Source organism: Anser cygnoides, chromosome 15 (genome assembly GCF_040182565.1).
Source record: "Anser cygnoides isolate HZ-2024a breed goose chromosome 15, Taihu_goose_T2T_genome, whole genome shotgun sequence".
NCBI classification, from domain to species: Eukaryota; Metazoa; Chordata; class Aves; order Anseriformes; family Anatidae; genus Anser; species Anser cygnoides.
Window position 1 is genome coordinate 15,658,153 of NC_089887.1, and position 27,250 is coordinate 15,685,402.

General features: G+C 36.0%; 1 protein-coding gene across 1 annotated transcript in view; it reads right to left on the reverse strand.

Moving 5' to 3' along the window:
* RBFOX1 (RNA binding fox-1 homolog 1) overlaps nt 1–27,250 on the reverse strand; it is a 1,146,084-nt gene that overhangs the window by 807,735 nt on the left and 311,099 nt on the right. The window lies entirely within an intron of this gene.

Genomic DNA, 27,250 nt, shown 5'->3' on the forward strand with positions numbered 1-27,250 from the left:
GTGATAATAAATACTATCAGCAAAAAAAGATAATCAAAATTACATAGCACGGAGAAAATAGTCTCTGTTCTATATATGAAAGATTAAAACTGATTTGCAGAAGAAGTTTTGTAATAGTCAGAGACATTTTTACTACAAAGAAAAAACTGTTTATGAAATCTATCCCATGAGGTGTATGCAATTTGTATTGATTTTACTCTTATAAAGCTGTTACCTTTTTACGATGAGTTATTAATAGATGAGTTCATTATTTTAATATGTATCTGTAAATATCTAACCAGATTACTGGCTATACAGAAGGCAACAAGGCAGTTTTATACATTTTATAATAATAAAATACACAAAAAATGTAATGTTTTGAGTTATTCCTCAGTCTTTCAGTAGCTTTCAGCTACTGTTAGAGTACAGCCACATATTATTTTAACATATTTTTAAATGATCAAATACAACTACGCAGTCCACACACACAAACACTACTTATATTGCATACTAAAAAAAAAAAAAATAATAATGCATTTGCTACTTTGGAAGCTTTTAAAATACTTACAAGCTCTATGATTCTGTTCATGGTGGGCTGCTCATACTTTCACCCACTGTTCTTTCCCTTCTTAGCACAGAACTGCCCAATGAAGAGCCTAATACAAGACATCTTACCCAGGGCTGGCCCTATGAATATGTTAAAATCTTGTCCTGTAAACAAAAATAACATATCTCTGATCACTTGCATCAGACTGATCAGTGGAAAATGCACAGCCAAGGCACAGAATCATATCTAAACATTTACTGCATTTTTTTGGTTTTGTTTTAAAAGTCCATGAAGAGCTGGACTGAACTATTTGCCACAAAATTCCTTCAGTGGAAATGTATACCATTATATCTGCCAGAGTAGATTCACGCTTTTGAGAAATACCATCCTATAATCCACTTTCTGAATTTGCTAAGACAAGAAATATCCCAAAGCATCCTTCTATAATGTGTTAATTATTTTATATGGAAAATATTTTCTCAAATTCTGAGTCAAGAATCTTGAGATTAACTCCACCTCTAGTCTGTGCAGTCAAGACTCCAAATTCAGCCAGTTGGTGTCACCTTTGAGTTCTGCTGAAGTACAGCAAAAGCCAAAAGTGCTTTGGTTCACTACTCTCCAGTGTAACAGACCATGCTGAAGCACGTCATCCACTCCACGAACTGAGTTTGACAGGTGCATTTGCCCAGTCCTGGTAATGACTATTCTCATGCTTACATTAAAGCACAGAAATAGTCACGCTGAATGGAAAATGTGTCTGAAACTCGAATCTAAGGCTTAACCAACACTTACTATGCACAAAAACTAGTATTTAATGTGTTCCTTGTCATTTACCTTTCACTCCACCGCATTGCCTGAATTTTCATCTTGTGTTGTACTCCTTGTTTGTATCTTTTATCTTCTACTCAACATATGCAAGAATATGCTAGTGGGTTTTGACTGGGTGAATCTCTATGAACTTCCAGAGACTGTACCAGTTTGATGGTGAAGCAGTGGTTAGTCTATTTCTGGAGCCAAAAACTTTCAGTTTAATGCAACTAACTGGCCTATCTTTGTTCACTACCTTTAAGCAGACTAAAATTAAAAAAATTATTGATGTATAACATACATCAGAAAAAAAGTTACATGTATAAGAAATACATACATAAGAAAAAATAGTAGCCTATTGAAGTCGCTTTTTTATATCTCATATATATATTAAAAAAAAAGTATAAAACATAATTAAGCATTAATGATTTTAAGAAAATAAGATAGCAAGATAGCCTTAAATTTTTAGCTGTTAATGTTTGCTTATAATTCAAAAATCAACTTGATGATCCTTATGGGTCCCTTCCAACTCGGGATATTCTATGTTTCTATGAAAAACAAAATCACTACAAACACTCAGTAACAACATTGTTTGAAGACTCTTAGTATAACAAAAGTTTTGGTTCTCAGTCTCTTAAAACTTCAAGAAACCAAGGAAATTCTAGTTATTCAAAACAATACTGAAACATATTATACATAAGGAATTTGTTTTCGATGTCTTAAAACAGCCACAGAAAGATGTGTGGAGTTTTTGTTCCTTTATTTAATTATTTTTACTATGTAGATCTTTAAAATATAGAAATAAAGATCAATTAGTGTATTGTCTATCTTTTTATTCCATTGATGTTCAAATCTTTTGACTAGGTAAACATTCTCAACACCCCCCCCTCCTTTTTTTTTTTTCCCCAAGTGCTGCTATTTGGATTCCCAGGTTTATTTTGAACACTTTACCAGGAATCACTGTTATTTATTGCATTCCTGCACCAAGAGGTATCACTGAAATACATGACCACAGTGATGCTTATATACTTGAATACAAACCTAAAAATTAACCAGAAGATCACTATACGAAAGCCATATTGAATGTGGTAAATAGTTTTGATGCTGAGTTACCAAATTAGAACACACCTCTAGAAGATAGCATAACTTTGCTACCAAAAAAATAAATAAATAAAATAAAATAAAATAAAATAAAATAAAGGATAATTTCCTAATAATAATTGTCCCTGGTATTAAGAAAAAAACAAATTAACTGTTATCATAGTCTGGAGTATCATATGCTAAAGGGTACAGTTTAATTTATTGCCAGCCCAGTAAATGGCTTTACTACATATGAATAAGTACAAGGTAGGACTCTGATCCTATAGAGATTTATGCCTTGTTTAGGTCTTTTATCGTTAATATCATTACAAATTAAGAAAGATATTTAGCCTACAAAACACCAGATTCAGACCAACAGGACTACTTATCTTAAATACTTCCTAACAAGAATGTTATTTTCAATTGAGATTGAAATAACTGACTTAAATACAGGCTTTTTGTTTTCATTTGCAAATCTGATTTTGCATGATTGATGGAAACAAAAGGGGGTTGGGCAGGAAGATTCACTCTGATCTTTCCCAGATTTCATAATAAATCACCATCCCTTGGAAGTCATTTACCTGAGTCAAGTTAGTATTCTCTAGGTCAGCTGTGCTTTCTAGCCTTTCATAACATAAAATTAAAAACAATAGAAATTATTGATTAGTGACAAGAATATATATGGCCAGCTCCATCTTTTTAATAAAGAAAAAAATCCATACCATTAAAAAAATGACTTGATTTAGTGTCCATAAATGTAAAAATGTGTATGCTTTAGTATGCTCTCAGGAATTTCTGTTTAACCCTCTAGCGTACATTATAGTCAGCATTTTTGATTGAGGTTTGTACATTAAACAGAAATGGCATTATTCAAGAAGCTGAAAAGTCGTAAAGCATAATGCAATTCTGTACTGTCACAAAAAGGGCAATAACCAATAGTGAGAATTCAGGTAAATGACTTGCTGCTTAAATATAATTTTCTTCAAGTGAAATATAGCACAAAAAAAGAAATTCTCTTACAAGACATTAGTGAGTGAAAAGGACCGACTGTATTAGCTAAGTCATGCAGATGACACATAACACTGGCATCAGAGGTTTACTTTACAAAGATCGTAATATTGCTCTAATGCTCAGAAGGCGGGCATTAGAAGGAGCTGAATTACATTCTTTCCATTTTCCATTTCATACAAATATAGATTTCATTAGATACAACGAAAAGTAACACAAGCAACAATGCAATATTAATACTGCTGTACATAATAATCTCAGTAAATACTGAGTAAACTACAGAGTTTTTCTTGTGATTTTCAACCCTAAAACCAAACTCAGAAATGGATCTGTTGATTAAAAAGAATAATTGACCTGCTTTTTTTGTGATTTTGTTCCCATGTTACCAACCTAAGCAAAAACTGGTAATGAACCCTGCCGTATGACTGAATAACCATCTTCCCACCTGAGGTTGTGCCATGCAAGTATGGAACTGCATGATTTCCAGCATCCTCTGTTACGACAGGTATGTTCATGTTCAGGGCCGGCTGGGAGAGTGAATTTTCTTCATAGAAAGTAGAATTTTTCTTCATAGACTCTGTAATGAAATGTGCTCGAGGAGAGCCTTTATCCCACACAAAGTCCAGATTACTCTGGGAAACATCAATCAATATAACTTATTCTAGCAGGAAAAGTCGTTTCACTCTCTAACACTTGCCTTGTTTACTTGGGAAGTTATGTGCAAAAGTAGTTGCAAGAACTGATAAAATCTTTGTTTAATTATAGTGGCAATCAATTACTTTTGTTTCAAACACAGGAAAACAAGTTAAATCCTGAGATTTAAAATACATGTCTCTGGAGTATGTATATGAGAAATAACCTTCTTTTCCAGTCATTTTCTGAAATGCTGTCCATGTAAGACCAATTCAGAAACAATATTTCTTAACAAAGGATACCTGGACCCATTGTCAAAGTCCCTTCCCAAACCAGATACCATGGCTCTGACATGGACTTCACCTGCTTCCCAATCATATGATGTTTTTGTGCATTCCAGTAAAAATCTGCTACCGTTCAATTGTTTTTTTCAGAAAACAGACCATGGTGGGGGAGAGATTTTGGTAATACTCAGTTTCTCTTACTAACCTACCTCTATGGACTTAAGTGAATGGCCCTGCTTTAAAAATATGGATTATACAGTTAAAGTTTGACAAAAAATAATCTTGTGACAGAAATTCCATTTGATGTTCCAAAGCGTGCTTTTTTCAGAATATTTGATCAAGAAACATGAGGTTTTCTTAAGACTATAGGAAGCTGCCTAGTTCACATCAGAAGGGAAAAATAAGTAAACGAGTGTAAAGGGATCTGTGCAGTAATGCAAGGAAAGAGATAAGCAGATTGAAAGAATTAAACTGGAAACAGGCTTCAGACAGGTTGTAAGAATACGAATTTAGGTTGGCAGTAGCGGGGATCAGGTTAGGTTAGGTATAGGATGACCAGGATGGCTATGTACGGACCAGGAGTGCAACCTTTCGTGGTAACAGGAATGCACTGATAAGGAGGAAATGGGCAGTGTGAGAAGAACAGATCGGGGATAAAGAAAAGAGATTTGGAACAGACAGAAATGCAATAGGCTGAAAAGATCTGCTTGGAGAAAACACAGATCATAGGATAGAAGAAACCTCAGTGATCTCTAAGCTTCACAAAGTAGGGTCAGCCCCAACAGCAGACCAGGTTGCTCATAGCTTTATTCAGTTCTTTCAAGGCCAGAGTTTACAGAACTTCTTTGGCAAACTGTTCCAATGTTCCAATGCTTGACTGCCCTCATTACCAGAAAGCCGGGGGGGGGGGGGTGGTGTGCTGTTGTTGTTAACAATTCACCTTTATTCTTCCATCAGCAGACATACCTGATATCTGAAACCCCTCACTTCAACATGTTGCGACAAAAAAACAGATGACAGCTTGCTGAGGAAGACAACTGTTAGCTCACCTTTAAGGTGATCGCGAGTTTTCATCTTTACTTATCTTAGCTGCCACACTGTAGAATCAGTAAGATTTTTTCCAGTCCTTCCTTTTTTTCAAAAAAATAAATAAATCTAAGAATCCGTCAGCTTAGAAACTGCACCCAGAAACCTATGCTAAAGAAAAAAAGGTTGAGACAAGTAAACCACACAAAAGCTAGGCTATGGGTACACAAGGTTGTATGCAAAAACTGTCATAGGTGACAATAACACTACATTTTTTCCACAGGCCCTATGTTGTACTCACAGCACACAACAGGAATAAAATATACATAAAATGAGGATGGTGACTGTTGGTGGAGAAAGAATGGCTCATATTCTAGACCAATCTAGAAAATCTTCTATGGCAACACTAAGTACCTTGGACTTGCTACACAAAATGTTTCACATCTTCACTTTAAAAAGGACTGAAAAGGTAACCTGGAGCCCAATATACAGATGTATCTGGCAATTACAGGCACAACGTGAAAGGATTAAAAACTCATTTGGAACAGCTGAATTCTTACATTTCACTAAACAATTTGAAGAAATGAGATCCTACAAGTTTCTCAATGCTGTACCCTAAATCAACAAATAAGTTGATTTTAAACTTATCTCTTTCTTTGCTATAAAATGAAGATAACACCCTACACATCAAGGCATGTGATTGGCCGAATGAAAGCTAGTTCATGTTTGTGAACTGTTATGACAACCCAGTAGTAACCAGAACCTCTCACATGTAAATAACTGTTTCTTTGGAACAGATGTAATTTGGAATTAGTGATGCTTGCCACCATAAAGATAAGCAGGTCTACTGAGCAGTTACTCAATAAGTACAAATCTAAATGAGGTGAGAATTCTGTACAAAAATGAATCAACAGGATGGGATCACATGATTACAATCTATATCAAATACAAGTATCTAAAAGGGTACTGAAATGAAGTTGTAAAAAGTGACTTTTATGACAGATCTTCATAATTTAAGTACTTAGCCTGATTTTCTACTGTATATTGTGTTGAATAGGTATATGTATATATGTATATACATATATAACGTATATGCAAGCACTCATGTTAAATTGTATATGCATTGGCTAATTAAGTAGGCACTAACAGCCATCTAAAACTAATGCAATAAGAAGACATTGGCACCATTCACCACAGAAAAGAACAACCATAAAAAATGGTAAAATTTGAAGAGATAAAACACAGAAGAATTAAATTAATTTACCCCATCATGTAAGAATGAACTTTAAGAAGCTTTTACTGAACGGGAATTCTCATAACACATTCTTTCTGGTAGTTTCTTAAAACTTATTCCCAAAACTGAAGCAAAGGTTTTGTGAGTTTGCTTGTTTGTTTGTTTGCTTTGCCTTAAATATTCCAGGAATACTGCCTATCAGGATAAAGTATGCTTAGAGATAACTGTGATAAAAGCAAAAGAACAAGCTCTAGGACCATTCTGTGTCTCTTGTCATGTTGTTGAAGAGCTTTATGATACATGCCTTTTTCATTTATTTTTCCCACATTGGCCCTTTCTCTTATGCCTGTGACCCCAAAGTCTAGAGTAAGGAATAGAGCACTGGGACATTTTTTCAAAAGTATATTTTAATTTTCACGATTATTTAAACAGATACATATTTAAGGCATATATATGGTGCCAATATATTTTACAAAATATGTTTCACTTCCTCAGTTTCCTACTCATTAACAACTCCCCTCATGGGATCTCAGGCCAGTATCTCTATTCAAGCTGAGATCAGTTTTTGCATCCTTTTCAGACAGTCTTGAATTCCTGCCAATGCATAATATTTAGCCAACTAATTTAATATTACCGATTAATGCAAAAAGCCTTATAGCTCTAAATCCTTTTCATGTATCTAGCATTAACACTTGACAGGAACATCTGAAGCAGAAGAGCTAGTATAAAAAGGTAATGTATATGGGCAGGTGGCTGAAAAAGGGACTGAAGCACATGAGCTCCAAGGAGGTGTAGAAGGAACAGGGCTTGCACTGTCTGGCAGAGGCTGAAGCAATGCAATCGTAGCCTACAATTACCTGAAGAGTAGTTGCAAGATAACAGAGACAAACTCTTCTCAGTAGTGCCAGATAACAAAGTTCAGTTGGGACATTATGAAAAGCTTTTCACCAGGGTTTCACACAGTAAGGTGGTGCATCACAGAGGTGATGGAGGTGAACCTCCATCTTTGGAGGTTCTCAAGACTTTGCTAGACAAAGCCATGACTGACCCGATGTAACGCTAGTATTAGTCACAGTTTGAATGGAAGATCAGACTTGACCACCTTCAGTGGGTCCACTAAGTCAAATCTTTATGACTGTGTGACAACATATAAGATCTGGGACACAGTAACAAACTCATTCTAAGACTGAAAAGAACCTGATGTAGATGCCTCTCATAAAAAGACCCAACTTTTAAGGAAAGAGGGGGAAAAAAAAAAAAGATACTTGGTATATAAAGAACCAAAGAGTATTTTCAGCCACTGCAAGTGAGTACAGATTGAATTATACTCCCTTGGGTGCAATAAGGAATACAATCTAATATCACTAGGTCAATAACATTTTGTGCCAGTAAATCTAGTTTATTTTTTACTTTACTCCTACCATTCTCCATTGATTACTTTCATCATTTTATCCATATAAGTATGTTAGGTCACCTAGAAGACCTTATTACTGTAGTTAAAATAATCTAATGAAAAACAAACTAAGTATTTATGCTTGCAGAGAAAGAAACCCATCAATTTTCACAGGAACTTCAATAGGCTGTCCTATAAAAGTGTTGTCGAACAAATCTACCTAGATAAACCAGATGCATTAATTTGTAACTGAATGAACTGTATTTGGAGGATTTTTTTCCTTTAAGTTTGCAAAATGGTTGGAGAGCATTTTGAACTTTGTTGAGATTTTAAAATACCTGTGCAATGTCACTCCTGCAGTAATTGCTGAAATACATGCGCTGCAACTTGAATGCTGAGGAGGAAGTCACAGATCAGAAGAGGAGACGCGGCGCTTAAAGATTTATGCTCCCTAATAATTTTATTGAAGATGACTTCCTTATGGATATAGAGCAGAGAAGAGCAAAAAGAGAATTACATTGAGTCATGTGGTTTGAGAGGTGCTAGCACTCATTTTCTTCATCACACCCAATTACTGTATAATAGCTCCTGTTCATCATGGTAAAATTGGATCTTTTAGTCTACTAAAATCTTATGCTTACCATTGATTTTTTTTTCAGCCAGGAAGGTTTTGCCACCATTCTTCTGTGTCTTCATCCTGTTAAACCTTCTTTCAAAAGGAAAACAGTAGGCTCTTTGTAGCCATGATGCAACTGACATCTGCTAGCTCTTGAGGAGAAAGGACTGCATGGATTGTTGCCAGGTTAGTTAAATATGACCTAGTTAAACCTACATCTTTTTTCACCTGCCTTTTTTCTTTATGTCCTTAATAAAGTACAGTCTGAGGAGTTTGAAAGCCTAATATACTACTGGCTTATTACTGAAGACCAGGAAGAGAAACATCCCATTCATCACATGTGATCTCAGTTGTATGTTGTCTACAGCATTACTGGCATCAAAGAATATGGATATACCTATTTTCTGCGGAACTGATATGCAGCAAAACATTACATTTATTCTCAATTGTATTAAGTCGGAAATCTTTCTTCTGATCTTATATCTGCTATTCATAGCTACCAAAATCTTTTATTATACTTAGTCACCAGTTTCAATTAAAAAATAAATAAAATTAAGACTGAAATTATGATAGCAAGTAGTGGTCTCCAAACAACCAATGGCAAAATTTAGCAAAATTAGTAGTTTAGTGCTTGGCTCTAAGCTATTTATTTAAAAATATGTATTTTTTTTTATTCTAGTGACATGTTTTTACATTGCTTTTTTAAAATAATTAGCAACTGAAACAATGACCATATGTGATCCTTAGAATACTGATATTAAATGGATATGCTAATGTCTTCACAAAGAAACCTGAGTATTCTGTGAGGAAAGCTAGCTAATTATAACACGCTAAATGACTGAACTGCACCATTAAGAATTTCAACAATAAATATTTCAGATTAGAAAATTAGAATACTTGTGTTTTATACAGTTTGGAAAAGCATAGGTTTATTAAGAAAAGTATTGCCACGGCAGTAGAAAACTTATTGTTGAAAAACTAATTTTGGTTAAGTCTATGTTCGTGTATTTGTAATAAACAATGTATTAGAACCCCTTGACAGTGTAAAAAACATAATATTATGCAGCAGCAATTGTAAAACCTGATATCTACTGAGAATAGAAACAAAGGTACTTTATTCTTCCCCTTTTTGAAATATATTTACTAGTTAAGAGTCCCCCTTTCCTGGACTTGTAACCCTGTTATTGCAAATGTTAGCTGGCAATATGCTGACTTATGTCAGCATTGAAATTTGGCACCATGCTTCATTAGCTGGCCAACAAAGCAATTCAGGAGTGTTATTAAATCATACAACATTCTTAGCATTCTCCTTTTTCTCATTCTTATTTCACTGTGCAATTTTTTTCACCAGCCTATTTCTCAGGAGAGAGAGAAAAATGCTTTGTATCCTATTTTTAAAATTATCCCCAGCAGCATTACCAATACTAGTATTTTTACAGATTATCCTCTCCCATCCACAAATTGTAGTAATGCGCCATAGAAACTAATTTAAATTTTTCTTAATGTAATAGATCTTAAATGAACAGTGTTACTAAAAAGAAAGAATTATTCTACTTTTGTATATTTAGCTATCTTCAGTTCTACTTTTTTCGTATGTTGTCATTCATTTTGAATAGTATTGTTTTCTGTTCTATTCAGTCTTACCACATATAGTATTTACCATCAGTAACTGAATTCATCAGGAATTGATCACAGCTAGACAGCAGTACAGTATCTTCTTTCAGAATTATAGATTTCATTCAGAACTATAGATTTACTTCCAATGAAGCCAATAGGAGCTTGCCATCAATATAATATTCATGTTGCCATATTGAACATAATTCAGTCTTTAACACAGTCACTTAAAAGCACTCAAAACAGTCAGCCAGTAACAGGAAAAGGAGATTTTGAAGGATGAAATAAGAGATTACTAGAAATTTAGTATTTCTCTATTTTTTATAAGATAAGGTAGTTCTTTCTTCATGTGTGGTAAGATTTTCATTGTCTGATGTCTGATAATAAAATACTGATAAAAAATGTCATGTTTCTTTCAAATTGGGTCACTGAGTAATATCCAGAGTAGAATGCTCACCTACATTGAAAGAAACATAAATGAGAACAAAGCTGAATGAAATGCGTAGTGTAATGAGCCTTCCTGGAAGACCGCACACTAATTGTAATTGTACTCTACTGACCGGTAGTTGCTACCAGTGGTGCAAACTCTTGTCCAGCTCACAAGTTTGCTAACAGGAAAGAAGACCTATTGCCTCATGGCTCTACAAGGTACATGAATATCATATTATTATTGAGATGGAGCACCTGAAGCAAAAAAAAAAAAAAAAAAATTTACTTCTATTTTCCTAAACTCTGAACCCTTCTAAGCTCTCTTCTGGATTTTCACACACCCTTGTTGGTTGAAGAGAACTGAGTTAGATAACATTTAGCAGGTGTTATATTAATTTTGCCATTTTCATGTAATAGCAAAGGCTGTTTTAGCAAAGATAGTGTTGCTTTTTCTACAACAGAATTTATTTTTCTTCACTGCGTGTGTCTTTGCTGTAATCCACTTAAACAGAATTAGTGCCGGAATACTTCATCAGGTTCCCCGATTCACAGATACATATGAATAAAAGAGATAAAAACAGATTTTTTTCAAGCTAGTGGGCTTTTTCTGCACATTTACTGTTCTTGCTCTCCCTCCCCCAGTTTCATTTAAAAACAACAGCAAAACAAAACCACTGGTTTAAATGTACGTTTTATAGGGACTTATGCCAATTATTATTGTTTTTGTACTCTGCATTCCTCCTAAATCCATTAAGTGTACGGATAGCCAGTACACATAATGTACACAGTAGCCAGATTCATATCATTGATTACGTCTTTTGTGTGATGATGCTAAAGAAGTCAAAAGAAAAACCCCGTTCCTGTGGGTCTTTGGGTACTATTATTATTTATTTCCAATACAACCACTAAAATAAGTGGGTGTCGGGGATCTGACTTAAAATCTGACCTGGAGTCTACTTTGGTTCAATACCCCTACATTACAATCACAAAGCCACAGAAAGAGAAGGTTTTTTGGCAAAAATGGGAGAGAAAAGAGAATTCCAACGGAAGAAACTGTAATCAGAAGTGAAAAAGAAAAAAAAATTAAGCACCACAAAACACACAATATTACTGGGTAAGTGTATTGTGTATAAAAAAAAAAAAAAAAGAATCTGAAGGAAAAAAACAAAAACTGTTGAAAAATGCCTGGTAAAAATTATATCAGATTCTGCAGCATTCTGAAGCACCAAAAAAAGGGATCATCTTGCCAAAGACAAAGCAGAAGCAGAAAGAGATATTGTGTGGCACACCATAGTCTATTAAGCCACACTTCTTTCTGTACAGATATCTATCAAATCACATCTATTCTGTAGCCACTGATGACAGAGTAGTGCTTTTTTCCTCTATGACACAACAAACACAAAACATTTAGTTATAATTGAATTAAATATAAAATTTAACTCATACCCATTACAAAAAAAAAATACAGACTGACCATGATATACTTCTTGTTTTGTTGCTGTTGTTTTTTAAATGACCAATGTTCATTTTTCAGAATTACAGTACTGATAATAACTGATGTTGCTGTCTCCCATTTTAAAGGGAGATACTGCATTTTCTTTATGCCACACATTTGTAATTGTGTCGTATTAAAGAGTGCTATATTTAAATACTAAGATCTGCAAACACACAGATGGTAAACAGCAGGAACTCCTAAATAACAGAGAACACAGCTTTAAAAATACTTGTGAAATCCTTTCTTCAACGTACTGTTTCTTCAGGAATAGTTCATGCAGAAGAAGTAACAGGAATTTTTGTAAGCCTTAGCTCTTTTAAACTGTAATATTTCCACACACCAGGTGTCTTCATAAGCATTTATAAAGACATTCAAAATGTTACCATGTCAGAACATCATGAGTTTCTTAGCATGGGTCCTTTAGAGCGAATCTTGCTGCTAAAAATAGCATGGTAATATTTAAATTAAAATACACAAACTATGAAAAATATGAGAAACATTTCACTAATATCAGTGATATTCTTAATAATCAGAAAATCTGACAGCAACACAATTTAGCAGGTCATTCCCATCCTTTTATATGTGAGGTATGTAAGCAATCATTACTACAGGTGAGTTGAATTCAGTGGCACTACCCATAGCATCAAGAATTCTCTATATACATTGTATGCAAGATGCTATTAAACTAGAGACAGCTATTCTGCTTCTTCTTCCTCCATCCCTCTCATCAATGATGGAAACCCAGCGCAAGTTATCTCCTGAGCAATCAACTTACATCATCGTTCTGCAATCTCCAGTTCTAATTCATACTGAATGAAAAAAGTTAGAACGTAAATTCACATCTGAGTAAATACAATGATATGCAGCACACTCTTAACTTGCGATGCTTGTATGAGAGTTAATATAGAGATTTTAACTGAGACTGGTTCATGCAACAGAAAGAAAATTGTCAGGATTGCACAAAGAGAACTAATGGTTTCACATCAGAACAACTTGGAAACTCCAATCTCACATTAATATGGTTTTCTGAATTATAAGTAAAATATTTATAATGCTACAAATTAAAATAAATTGAATTGTGTTTCCAAGCTGCTGTCTTAGTTTAATTATTTATTGGCCTTTTCTTTTAATCTGTCCTATGAGATTTTCTTTCCATAACGCAACTAGGACATGCATATTTTTAAACTGTATTTCTATCTTGATATATTTTTTATTTTATTTATGCAGAAATGACAAGATTCATCCCATAGATTACGAGTACAAACTTATGTTTATATTGCTTTTAAATGGATCTCTTCTGAAACTCAAGCACAGATATTGCTGCCTTTATTAAAACTGGGGTTTTAGAAAGATAACTAAAGCTAACTCAGCAGTTTTGTTGCTGTTGTTTTTGTGCGCTTTTTTTTTGGGGGGGGGGGGGAGGGAAGGGGAGATATTTTAATGGATTAAAGCCAGTTTATGGCAATATGTGATCCAGTCATGTCTTCCTCCAAGGAATGTTCTTGGTGCAAAAAGTGAAAATTAAACTTGAAGGCTTGCGTACAAGGTGCAAAATGCAAAGCTCCCCTTGTGTTTTCTCATCATCTTCAACTTCCTTGTTAAAAATTTATCAAGCCTATCAGTTATGAATATCAAGCACTATCAAAATTCATGAGACTAAAACTTCAAGGCTCACAGCTTTAAGAAACTGTCAGCTCAAGAAACTGGATTTCTTTTTTCCAAATAACTTGCGAATTTTCCATTACGCTACTCTATTTTCTGAGAGGAATACAAAACAGATATTCAGGGTCTACAGTCCCATACAGGAATGTGTATCACAAAACAGCATATGGAGGTTTCTATAATGAAAACATCTACACTTCTTCTATTTATTCCCTACAGTAATTGTGTAGGCTTTTAAAAGCCTGTAGCCGCTCCTTTTTTTCCCCAGACTGAAGGCTTTTTCCTTGACACCCTCGTTTTAAACCTCTAAACATTTTTAAACCTCCTACCCTACTGCTAGTCTCATTACAAGAAAAACAGTGCCCTCAGTGACGTAGAGATAGCTATAACTTAACATTTGTGTACAAGGGCAATTTCTAATGTAAAATTATATTTGTTTATGCACAGAGTACAAGAGAGAAACACACACGTATAATAGACAACTAATGTGTATGTCTATTATATATTCATGTATTTATACACTTAATTTGTGTTTGTTTTTTAAACAGTTCTCAAAGGTATTTAGGCTTCATATAGTATTACGACACATCTAGCTTTAATCTGATTCAACAGCAACATAAACTTAGTTTCCCCTGAAAATATTTAGATATCAAACAGTCATCCATCCTTTATACACCTGGATTGCATGCTGGAGTTAAAATTATCAAATCTAGCAAGTATTTCTTTGGATATACTACAGATACTTTCAAAGTTTGTTCAGTGTTACTGCAAGGAGCTCCACACTAGATTAGGCTGTGCAAACTAAACATGCTCCAAATCCCTTTTTGAAAATGAAATTAAAGATGCCTGAATCATTTAGACCTTCCTCTTTTGAATGGAGAAAGGCCACAACACTTCCAAAAGTACAGACCAAAGCCCTGACTTCCATTGTGAACCAATTTCTCTACCGGACATGAGATTTGAATAGGCAGCCACTAAAGGAAGGAAAGTTGCAACATTATAAAGAAAGTTTCACAATATAATAATAATGTGGTAAATAGCAAAATAATGTTTTCATGCTATGTCTAACTTCTGTAGCTCATAAAATCATTTATTAATCTTTTTTTTTTTTCAGTGTAAGAAGGTAACAGCTAAAAAATGTCAGCAATTATTTAAAATTTGAAGGAAGAAGGTACCCCTTTCACAAAAGGGAACAGAATAGACCCTTAAAAGTTAAATAATGTTAACCTAATCATAAGGAGCTATGAGAATATAGTAATGTAGTAGTGTAAAGCTTATTTTTGTTAGAACTTTGCATCTTATCCAATGTAGAAGAAAACAGATTTTTCTGCATTCAGTTAGAAATCTTTGCAGAGGCATTAGACACTTTTTGATAGTCAGATCATACACTTACAACAATCACAACCAAACAGTGCAAGAAACATGTGAAGTTAAGAAAAAAGAAAAAAAAAAAAAAAGAAAGAAAAAAGAAAACCAAACCTAACAAAATAAGCCACATGCACTCCTGCCAGTTTACCTTTATCAACAATACAAACAGTAGGCGATCCCAGGGCATCTGGCAGCTGTCACCACTTTAAGCATAATATCATTTATCTCTGATCAAATCACTTTATTTCTGTGGTGTTTAAAATGAATGACAGTAACAGCTAACATTCTGTAGTTATTTCTGTAAGGCTACAAACACCAGCAACATCAAGAGTAAAAGGTGGACTCTGCAGCTCTCAATAAAAGTCCCACAGCTAGCTACCACAGTGCATCTTATGACATGAATTCTCTAATAATTTTCACATCATAACCTGCATAAACCACAGATTACTCTTGCCCTGAAATTATACACCTTTCCGTTGCACGTGGTTATAAGCAGAATTGCTTTGAACTTCTAGGGAACTGACACAAGTCAGAAATTATATATATAAGGGTATGTAGAAGAAGAGTGCTCCAGTAAGGGTCAAGGGCCAATTCCAAGGCAACTTCCAAGGCTAGCACGGAAGGGAGGCAGCGATGGGAACCAAGTCTGGTCACTCACACCAACCGATGAGAGCACCTGAGAATGTAGGAATTCAACAACAGCAGGGTTGTTGAAGACCTGTAAATTCTGTCACCAGCCCAGGGACTGCCCAAACCCCATCCAGCCTGGCCTTGGGCACTGCCAGGGATGGGGCACCCACAGCTCTTCTGGGCAGCCTGGTACAGGGCCTCACCACCCTCTGAGTGGAGAATTTCTCCCTAATACATAATCTAAATCTACCCTCTTTTAGTTTACCCCTTGTCCTATCACTACACTGTGATAAAGAGTCTCTTTCCAGCTTTCTTGCAGGCCCCTGGTAAATGACACATAAAAATTTATTTTATCCCAATATGTCCAATAGGAAATTCATAAGTGGTTTCCTTTGCCAAATAAACTGAAGGGAGTTTGCATACCCGCTTGCCTCCTAAATAATGGTCACAGATCTAAAATAGAAAGCAGGAGTTAACTGGGTTTGGTTTTAGAAGATGGATTAAACAGAATTTTTGGATATGTGATCATGGCATATGAATCTTGGACATGTGACACAGGATTCATGTCACAAACAAGATTTGCCCAGTCAGACCTAAAGAAGCTAGAGTAGCTCAGGAGATGTTCACAAACCTACAAGGCTGGTTGCATTGTCATCGCATCCAACACCCACAAACGCTATTGCTACAACTTCCCTAACTATCAAATACTGTTTAAAAAAGAATAGACAGCATTTGTGTGTATGAAGAAATCTTTAAGTATACTGACTTTGAGTAAGTATTAAGCTATCTGCCAGACATCAAAATAGAATCATATAATCATTAAGGTTGGAAAAGACCTCCAAGATCATCTGGTCCAACCATCACCATACTATCTATGTCACTCACTAAACCATGTCCCTAAGCACCAGGTACAACCTCTCCTTAAACACCCCCAGGGACAGTGTTGCCACCACTTCATTGGGCAATCTGTTCTAATGCCTGACTGCTCTTTCTGAGAAGAAATGTCTCCTCATTTCCAACCTAAACCTCCCCTGGCACAACTTGAGGCCATTCCCTCTAGTCGTATCACTAGTTACCTGTGAGAAGAGGCCGACCCCCAGCTCCCCACACCTTCCTTTCAGGTAGTTGTAGGGAGCAATAACATAACATTTCTATGTGAGTAGCAGCAAATTCTGAATAGATAACTGTCAGACATTTCCATAAGCCTGTAACCTTCCAAGATTTTGTGTTATAAAAATAGATTTGCATATGGTGAGCGTATGTACACAGAAAATCTAGTTGCATTAACTATGTCTCATACTGTAATTAAAGCCTCTGGAAAAAGGGGGGGGGGGGGTGTGCAAATAAAAAGCAGAGATACACAAGAAAAACGACACTAATTTTATCCTAACTAAACTAACTAGCTACACTGTTAAAGTGTAAGAAAGCTACATATAGGTAAAGGGATGATTCAGGTAGCTGGTTGTTTGAACAAAACATCTCTTCTCTACCTTTAAAGTTTAAAGTTAATAGCACTTATATGAAGACTTGCCCTCAAGAAAGTGGAAGCCTATGCGATATCTTTCAATTTTTCTAGTGTGTACTTAGTGGGATTTTATTGACCAGCTCTGGCAGCAGAAAATATATTTCTGTTTAAACAGCTGTTGTTAACCATTTATATGCTCAGATCTGTTCTAGAACATCTATCCAAATCCAAAATAAACCAAACCACCACATATGCGATAGCTGGAAAGTAGTTTGCAAATGATGTAAGGTACTAAGGGACACTAAGGTACTAAGGGACTACACTTGTTCAGATACCTCAGCTAAGTATCTCAAAGGTAATATCATGTAGCAATGCCTGTAGTAGCTGCGCAATTCTCATAGGCTTGAAAGAGTAAACGGTATATGCACAAACACTCTCATACCAGATTCAAGTAGGCAACAGTTAGTCTGAGGCTTCATTTCACCCACCATTCTTTTTTCATGTCAAAGACAAATTATATGAGTAAGAAGTAATTGTGGAATTACTGCAAGTTCGAGTAATCATCATTACTACTAAAAAAAAAAAAAGGAAGCCTCTAAATTTCTGTCCGGCATTTATGGACAGAAAAGACAGCTTTGTTATTCACTATTTTCATACTAAAGCAATTTTTGCCACGTGAAGTTTGAAAAGAAACAACCAATGATCAAGGATTTTACCATTTTATTTTGGTATCTGCAAAGGTGCTTGAGTTTCAGCAGAGAAATGCTAAAAGACACCACAGTCTGAAGAGGTGCTTCCAGACTTGCCATTTTGCTTACATTCTGAAAAAGAACATCCCACAAATTACAGCATGTGCTATGAGATGCCTGCATGCTGAATAACATACAGAATGACATGGGCACAGACAGATAAGGCTCAGGGACAGACTCCCATGAATAGGCAGAGATTACTGCAGAGCAGCCCAACACAGAGGTCTCCCTCCCATCAGATACTTATGCATCTAGGATCAGGGGCAGGCCTAGCAAGTAACAAAATGCAGTTGCTGGACTGGAGTAATTTGAAGCAGGATGGCTACATAGCAAGTCTTGCCCTAGAAAGCATGATACTTGTCACAGCCTTATGCTTCAGACAAGTAAAAATACATTTTCAAAAGTAGGAATTTCTACAGTGGTCACTTGGAATAGCTTCTGCTGGTCAAGATGGGCAAGAAGGACAACCTGCCTGTATGTGACTGTGTAATATTCACAAAAACCTGAGAAAGATTTTTCAGTGGCTATTAAGCAATGAGTGTTTCTGACTTTCAGTTAGAGTAAGACATCTAGCATTTTTATCTCTGAATCTTCCTATAATGTGTGCATAATCAAATATTCTGGCAAGCAAAGCAGCTTTAAACAGCACAAACGTTAAAGGTCTGATCAGCTACTGAAAGCTTAAAAGGAAAAATTCCCTACTGCAATTTGCTATAAGATCATGTCTCCCTAAAGATACTTGAGTTTCTTTAAGGTTCCACTCAGACCCTTTGTCAAATAAAAGGAAGATTTATTAAGATGTACTTCAGCATCTAACTTGCCCACTTTCTCTCAAAGAAAAACAGAGACAATGTATTTCTTGGATTACTTAAATGGGTTTATAATGTACCCAGGTTTATCATGTAAAATAAATAACACCTTTGGAATTTAGCCTTATCATCAGAAGTTATTGTTCAGACTTTTCAGATCCAGCAGCACTGGATCAAAACACTCATTCTGACTTTATAAGCAATTTCCTCACATACCTACTTCTGCATTTTATGTCCCACCTGCATTTGTTTTATGAATGACAGTGGGCTTTGAATATCTGCTGCATTCCCTTCAATTCCCTTCCTCTTCTTCATTATCTTGACACTTTTTAGGCCCTCACATAAAGAGGATTTATTGATAAATGTGTTAGATGAGCTCCCACTTACGCAATCTAACATCGAAAGGCAGCAACAGTTAATACCTTTAGTTTCAAACTTGGGTGAGAATTCTTTATGGAATTGGCGCCATATAATATTTGACATAAACCTAATATTTCTTTTTGATTTACAAATGTATTCTCTCAAGAGTACCAGATAAAAATACACAGTATTGCAGCATAACTTTGTAAAATGTTGGAAATAGCATCAATGTGTTTTTCTGCACTATGAGGTGTGGCAGTTGCTTGGCCATTTACAAATACTAAGCAATAACAGCCATATACATTTGTATTAAATTCATTTATCAACCCTGTTACTCTTCTGCTTTACTCAAAAGCCATTTCTGTGTGACTAGAGTAAATTTTTATTGACTCTATTTTTTCCATCTGTAAGATCTGTAATGTAATGTACAGATTAAGCCATTTTTAATTACAAACTAATAGCAAACTAATGGTATAATTTATGTGGCAATATAATTTGTCATTTGAATGCTGTAGAAAATAACAGTAGCTGCCAAGCAAGACATCCTAGAAAATTGCTGTAATTCATATTGAGATAACTGAAAACTCATCATACTATTCTAAATTAAGAATTTATGAGAAATACAGAACAAACGACAACAGCATAATAACCACAATAGCATACAACTCAGCAAAAGCAAACTGCAGACCTTTTTGGTAAAAATATTTTAGGAGTCAATTAACTGTCCTCTACTCCAGCATGCATCTTCTTCACATATTTCCAATCACTCTTAGGCTCTATGTTCCCAGCAGTGACAGCTACATGGAGCTAGCGGTAAACTTCACACCAGTAAGAGAGACACCTCCCATCCTGCTGAGACTCAAAATGAGGGATGATAAAGCACCAGGAATTTGAGAAATCCTAAACTGAGGTAGGGTTACTCTCTTTAGCATATGTAAAATCTAAAGACTCAGCTGCTAGATTCAGCATTTAGATGTAAATTAAGTATAACAATAAAAATGAGGTAACTTCTGCTTTGTGGGGGTTAGAGGTATGTGTGGGCATGAAATGAGATAGAGGTGAGATGCATGTGGAGTTGTGAAGGTCAAAGCATGAAAACCGGCACTTCTAAGTCCAAAATACAGTCTGACTATGCATTGCAGAGCAGAAAGCAACTGTTTCTCCAACTGAATGTGCAGTCCATCATTACAAAAGCACTGGAATCATCTCCATGAGAAGGCATTCTGACACTACATCCTAAGCTGAGGATATTTATATTTTCTGAGACTGTTGGTTGACTGTTTCCAAAAATGAATATAGTTTTTTGCCTTCTACAAAATGACTACTCTTTATTTAAGATAGTATTTTGAGTCATTTTTATCTACTGTTCTTTATTTTGTGAATCTTGTATATATTGGTGTCACCTACTATCGTGTTACATAACTACTCTTAAATGCTAAAAAGTATGAAGTATGACACAGGAAAGAATTTCAGTAGGGTCTTGGTAACATAAAAGCCACCAAATGTGCCATATTGGCAGAGAACAAACTAAATGTTTTTTTTGGTTTAGTGGTGGACTTTAGTACTAGGTTAAAGGTTGCACTAGATGATCTTAGAGGTCTTTTCCAACCTGAAGGATTCTCTGATCTTATGGAAAATTCAGCCATCCTCTAAAGACCTGAACATGTAGTCAGTTCACTGTTATGTACATATTTGCTTAACTTCAACACCATGAATTAGCCTGAGGACTAATCCTACACAGGCATAGAATCATAGAATATCCCAAGTTAGAAGGGACCCATCAGGATCATTGAGTCCAACTCCTGGCACCACACAGGTCTACCCAAAAATTCAGACCATACGACTAAGAGCACAGTTTAAACACTTCTAAAACTCCAACAGGCTTGGTGCTGTGACTATGTCCCTGGGGAGCCTGTTCCAGTGCGCGACCACCCTCTTGGTGAAGAACCTTTTCCTGATATCCACCCTGAACCTCCCCTGTTGCAGCTTGACTCCATTCCCTGAGGTCCTATCGCTTTTCACCAGAGAGAAGAGATCGGCACCTGCCCCTCCACTCCCCCTCACGAGGAAGCTGTAGGCCACGATGAGGTCTCCCCTCAGCCTCCTCTTTTCCAGGCTGAACAGGCCCAGTGACCTCAGCTGCTCCTCATACATCTTCCCCTCTAGGCCCTTCACCATCTTTGTAGCCCTCCTCTGGACACTCTCCAACAGTTTTACATCCTTTTTGTACTGTGGTGCCCAGAACTGCACACAGTGCTTGAGGTGAGGCCGCACCAGTGCAGAGCAGAGCGGGACAATGCCTTCCCTCGACCAAGTAGCGATGCCGTGCTTGATGCACCCCAGGATACGGTTGGCCCTCCTGGCTGCCAGGGCACACTGCTGGCTCATATTCAGCTTGCTATCAATCAAAACCCCCAGATCCCTCTCTGCAGGGCTGCTCTCCAGCGTCTCGTTGCCCAGTCTGTACATATGGCCAGGGTTGCCCCATCCCAGCTGCAGGACCCGGCACTTGCTCTTGTTAAACTTCATGCAGTTGGTGATTGCCCAGCTCTCCAATCTGTCCAGATCTCTCTGCAAGGCCTTTCCACCCTCGACAGTCAATGACTCCTCCCAGTTTAGTATCATCAGCAAACTTACTCAAAACACCTTGTCCTACATCCAAATCATTTATGAAAACATTGAAAAGAACTGGCACTAAAATGGAGCTCTAGGGGACCCCAATGGTGACTGGCTGCCAGATAGATGTAATCCCATTTACCATAACCCTTTGAGCCTTACCTGTCAGCCAATTGTTAACCCATCATATTATGTTTAAATCATAAGCAAAACTCTTGAATCCAAGAATATTCTACACTACATCCCATCTGTCATCATTAATCTATACATCGTTCTAATCAATCTTCTAAATTAGTGGACGGTGGTCCACTGCAATTCAAAAATATGACATTCTAAATATAATCGTTTTCCAGCTCCAGGTGACATTCAACATCTGCCCAGATCAAGAAACAGAAGAGATGTAGCAATGCCACAGATATCAGTAACTTGAACCCAACTGTGCTACCATAAAGACAAAAATACTGCTGAAAGAACAGCGGGCTTAAAGCTGTTACTCTGTACTCTTGCTCTCCAATTCATCCTTGCATAAAATGAAGGACAGGTAAAGAAAACCCAAGGGTAGGAGAGAGGAACCTGCAACCTTCCTTCACTGGTTTAATCTGTGGCATATAGTGCATGATGTGTTCTTGTTGCTGCTGCAGCTTTTCAGTTTAGAGCTGCCAAACGTATTAAGCATTTCAAATGATCAAATTTGAAATTAAGATGCATCTGTCAGGAAAGAATGTTTGGTTGACTTGAAGGGAAATTGCACATCCAAAAGAAAACTGAACTGTTTAACACTTAACTACTTTAAAAAATAATAATAATAATAAATAAAAATATCTAGGAAGTAAAACAATAATTGTTATAAATGTCACATGATATACAATTTTGGGAAGCTACCAATTGCATTATTACAATTACAATCATTCTGGAATGAGAAAGGAATTGAATGAGATACAGGTTTACAAGCAACAGAAAACCATATAAAATATTTTTATTTAAGAAAAAACAAAAACTTCTCAAAACCATAACAAATGAAAGACTTAAAATAAAAATAATTTGGTGGATCTTGTGTGTGTATTGGTGTGTGGAAATGAAGATACATATTATGTACTCTTTATCTTCATTAACATACAACATACACTTAAAAAAAAAGAACAAAGCATATTTTTTAGGAGGTTTGACTATTTATTTCACTCTGCAATGATGCAGGAATAAACTTATCAATGACATTGAGTATCACAAAGTACTGGGTGTACCTGCCGGATTCAGAGTTCAGTCAAGTAGGTAGAAATCAAAGAACATTGATAAGATGTTAATCAGAACTTTAGCCTTCATGTTCAATACCACAACTTTGTTATGTAAATTCCTGGAAAATCTTAAGATTTTTTTTTAGAGAAAAAAAAAAAAACAACATTCATGCTGCTTACATGGTGTTTTTCAAAAATTATTAAGTTACTTAGGCAAAATCTACTGTAAGAAACATGTTTGGCTTGCAGAACTGGAAAACTGTAGTCTAAAATACAGTCTCCATCTTTAAATACTTAGCAGGGGATCCTTCCATTTGAAAATAAAATAAAATAAATAATATAAAGTAAAGTAAAGTAAAATAAAAGTTATTTCTAAGGTAAAATAAGAAAATGTAAGGAGCATTGTGCATGTTTGCTTATAAAGAGATGAAAAATACACACTACTTGAGTATTCAAGGAACTACAAGAGAAAAAGTGTGCTCTTGCTTACAGTTCTCAATAAACATAGCAACATGATAATTACCATTTTTGTTGCAACCTTTGTTACTGTGCTGTTTTGCTAAAGTCTTTGTCATGAGAAGGAGGTATCAGAATTATCATTCTTGATATTTCTGACCTTTTAATTATTCAGTTATGTTTAGAGTCACTGTCAGTTCCACCTATTCTTCACGTTACTAAGGCTGTAGGCAAAGAGAAATGTAAACAGCCAGCAAGACAAAATACAGAACCTTAATAAGGTCAAAGGAGTACAGTTTATTATCATCTTTCACAGAACACATGAAACCTTAACACTGTGTTACCTCATTCTCATGACAATAATTGTAAAGGAACCTTTCTGTGCAAATTGTTGCCATTACAACTTTAAAATTATGTTATGATTTGTAATCCTCTAGTCCTCCTACAATTTATCTCTTTAAATATCTTGATTATTTCAAAATGCGTTGAGTTGCACATGAAATACTTTCTTGCTAGCATCCCTTATTTATATTTCAAAGTTCTACTGAAATGGAAGAGAGCAGAGGAAAGTATGTTAGCAGTAAGACTACAGGACAGCATGCCATCCCAACTGCAAATGCATGAACTTTGTGGGTGAATGCCTGTGTATTTTATGGGCTAGTATTCATATGGTGCTTAACATGCAGCTGGGTGACTAGGTGAAATCATGAGATTTGTCTGAAGCTGCTGATTCTGCTTGTGCTAGGCATACTCTGCTACAGGCACTGTAGAAGCAGTAATTTCAACACCTCTCACTGAAACTTTTTACTTGGCATAAAACATGAAGGCAACATAGAAAAGACTTCAGAATTGACATGTCCTGCCTCTGGTTGAGCATCCAAGTCATGAATCACCAATACAGTATGTAATACATAGTTCAGTTTTGGTCTCAGGACTTACTGTTTTCTGCACATCTACCATGAAGGCTATTCTACAAGTTGCAAGTTAAAGTACAGGCCTAATGAGGAAAATGAACTTGTTTATCCTAAATCCTGAACTAGTGTTTTACTCACAGAACTACCGAATTAAAAGGTGGAAATATCATGATCACTTTTATGAATGGTGCTTCCTGAATATTTTCTGTACCTAAACATATTGATGAATTCTTTTTCACAAAAAGTGTGCAATACTGGGTGGGATTATCATATATCACCTAGCTCTAGGGCTTACACAGTAAGACCAAGCCTAGTATAGCAAGATCAGAGTAGTCAATAAACAGAATGCCTAAGTTATTCCTATATGAATTCCAGATCTGGATAATTTTCAGCATTTTCAGATATTGACAGATTTGGTCAATGACAAACATTAACAAAAGATGCCGCTTCTGTTATTACTATGAGAAAATGAACATAACCATCAAATATTTATTATACCTCACTTCTCATGCAATAAATACATGAAGAATTTTAAAACGTGTTAAATGCCCTGTGCTGAAATAATAAATGACCTAATTCAGAATATTAGACAAGCATGAGAATTACACTCCATGTTGTGAATAGCCCTGTGGCAAGACATCTTATTGAAAAGCTTTCAGCATTAGTGCAATAGGAGACAAAGTTTTCTCTCCTGTTCCACATTTTTACATAAGCTGTCCAGCTCAAAATGTACATTTTTCAGAAGTTAGTATATATTTCCAAAAGCCAGTTGGCTTCAGGTATACATAGCCCTGACCTTTCAGATAGCAAGGGGTGGATTTTCAGCTCAGTGCTAGGAAACTACATCCCATTAATACCGACAGAAGTTGCACACTGATTTCCCCATGCAATAGAGTGAATATTAACCTTAATCTGTTTAGAAATATTCCATAGAAGCTTCTAAATTATACATCACATTTGGAATAATTTCCCCCGAATAATAAAAATATTCTTGCTTTTTAATCAGTGTCAGCATTCAGAAGATATTGCAAAGTTGACTTGAAAGTGTAAGTAATTATCAATTGCAGCCTTTTAGTTCCTATAAACTGAAACAAGCAGGCAGTGCTCAAGTGTTAGTATAGATTCAGTTTATGACAAGGAACAATTGGTTAAGAAACTATAATAGGAAGGGAAAAGATCAAGGAAAGAACAGAAAGTTACACAAAATTCACAAGAGCAGAAAGGTCTTTCCATCTAAAAATAATAAAAAAAAATCTACATCAGAATTTTAGCTGGATGTAATACAGAAAAAGCCCAGTTCTCATTTTTAAGTAAAATTAAGAAACAATGATGTGAGCTTTGACTGTTGTGATGGAGCATAAGGCTACTATTGTGTTACTGGAGCAACACATTGGGCTTTCATCTTTCTCCTCACCCACCATCTATAATAATAATGTGAAACATACAATTTGCATGTTCATTTTTTCCATAATGCATAGTGGGATAAAGACAGAAGAAAGCCATAGGCAGTGCTAAGGGTACTCAGGTAATTACACTAATCCAAGTGGAAACAATACAAATCATCCAATGGAATCATTGGATGATGGTTTGGGTTGGAAGAAACATCTGAAGATCATCAAGCTGTAAGCCCCCTCCCATGGGCGGGGACATTTTCCACTACCTCAGGTTGATAAAAGTCCTGTCCAACCTGACCTTGAGCACTTCCAGCGACAGGGATCCACAAGTCCTCTGAGCAACCTGCTCCAGCGTCTCACCGTCGTGAAAAATGTCATCCTTATATCCAGCCTGAATCTACCCTTTCAGTTTGGAACCGCTGCCCCTTGTCCTGTCACTACAGACCCTGGTAAAAAGTCTCTCTCCATCTTTCTTATGAGCCCCCTTTATATGTTGAAAAGTCACAATAAGGTCTCCCCAGAGCCTTCTCTTCTCCTGTCTGAGTATTCCCATCTCTCTCAGCCTCTCCTGAACTGAAAAGGCATAAAGATGCCTCTACGTAATGTAACAAATCTGGAATGTTTTTTGCTTCCTCCTACAGGAGAGGAATTGCTTCTCTCCAGTCTGATCTACATGAGAAGTTTGTGTTCATGTGTGTTTGCTGTCATTTACCAGAAAGTTACCTAATGCCAAAGCAGCTCAGTGTACAAGACACTGTAAAAATCTACAGACGGTGGAGAGGAGGAGTTAGTTTTGCCTTCAACAACATTTAACATAAATGATTTCAAGCTCCCATGCCCCTATGTATTTCTTGAAAGCTTCTTCAGGTTTTTAGTTCATTCTAACTTGCCAGAATTAGCAAGCTCTGTTGTGGGTTCAGGTGTACAGTTCCGAGGTTTCAGTTAAATGGGGGATGAGCAACACCATATTCCTAGGAGCTTTCAACATTCCTCTTGCTCACAATAACTACTTTCTGAGAAGATATGACCTTGGAATGATATTGCTTTAAGGATCACTATGCAGTGCTAGCAATGAATCTTCGTTCTTCTGAGACAGAAGCAGTAAAAGGGAGAAGAGTAACATAAATGAGAAGAAAGGAGAATACTTAAAACTACCACTTTTAGGTACCTAATTTTTCAGCAATGAGCTACACTCATATTACATAGTTTGGGTTTGAACTTAGAATTTAAAAGCTTCTTATCCGTATGACAGAGTTAAATCTCAGCCACAGGATTCCAAATATCACACTGGTTTTCAGTTGCACGGGACAATCGCTTTGGTTTGTGAAATTCACAGAAGAACACTGCCTACAGCTATTCTGTCTCACATGCCCTTACTTTTAGGTTATCTACAATCTTTTCCATCTTCTCCACCATCCATACTTATTCTTGGATAATATCTTGTTACCAA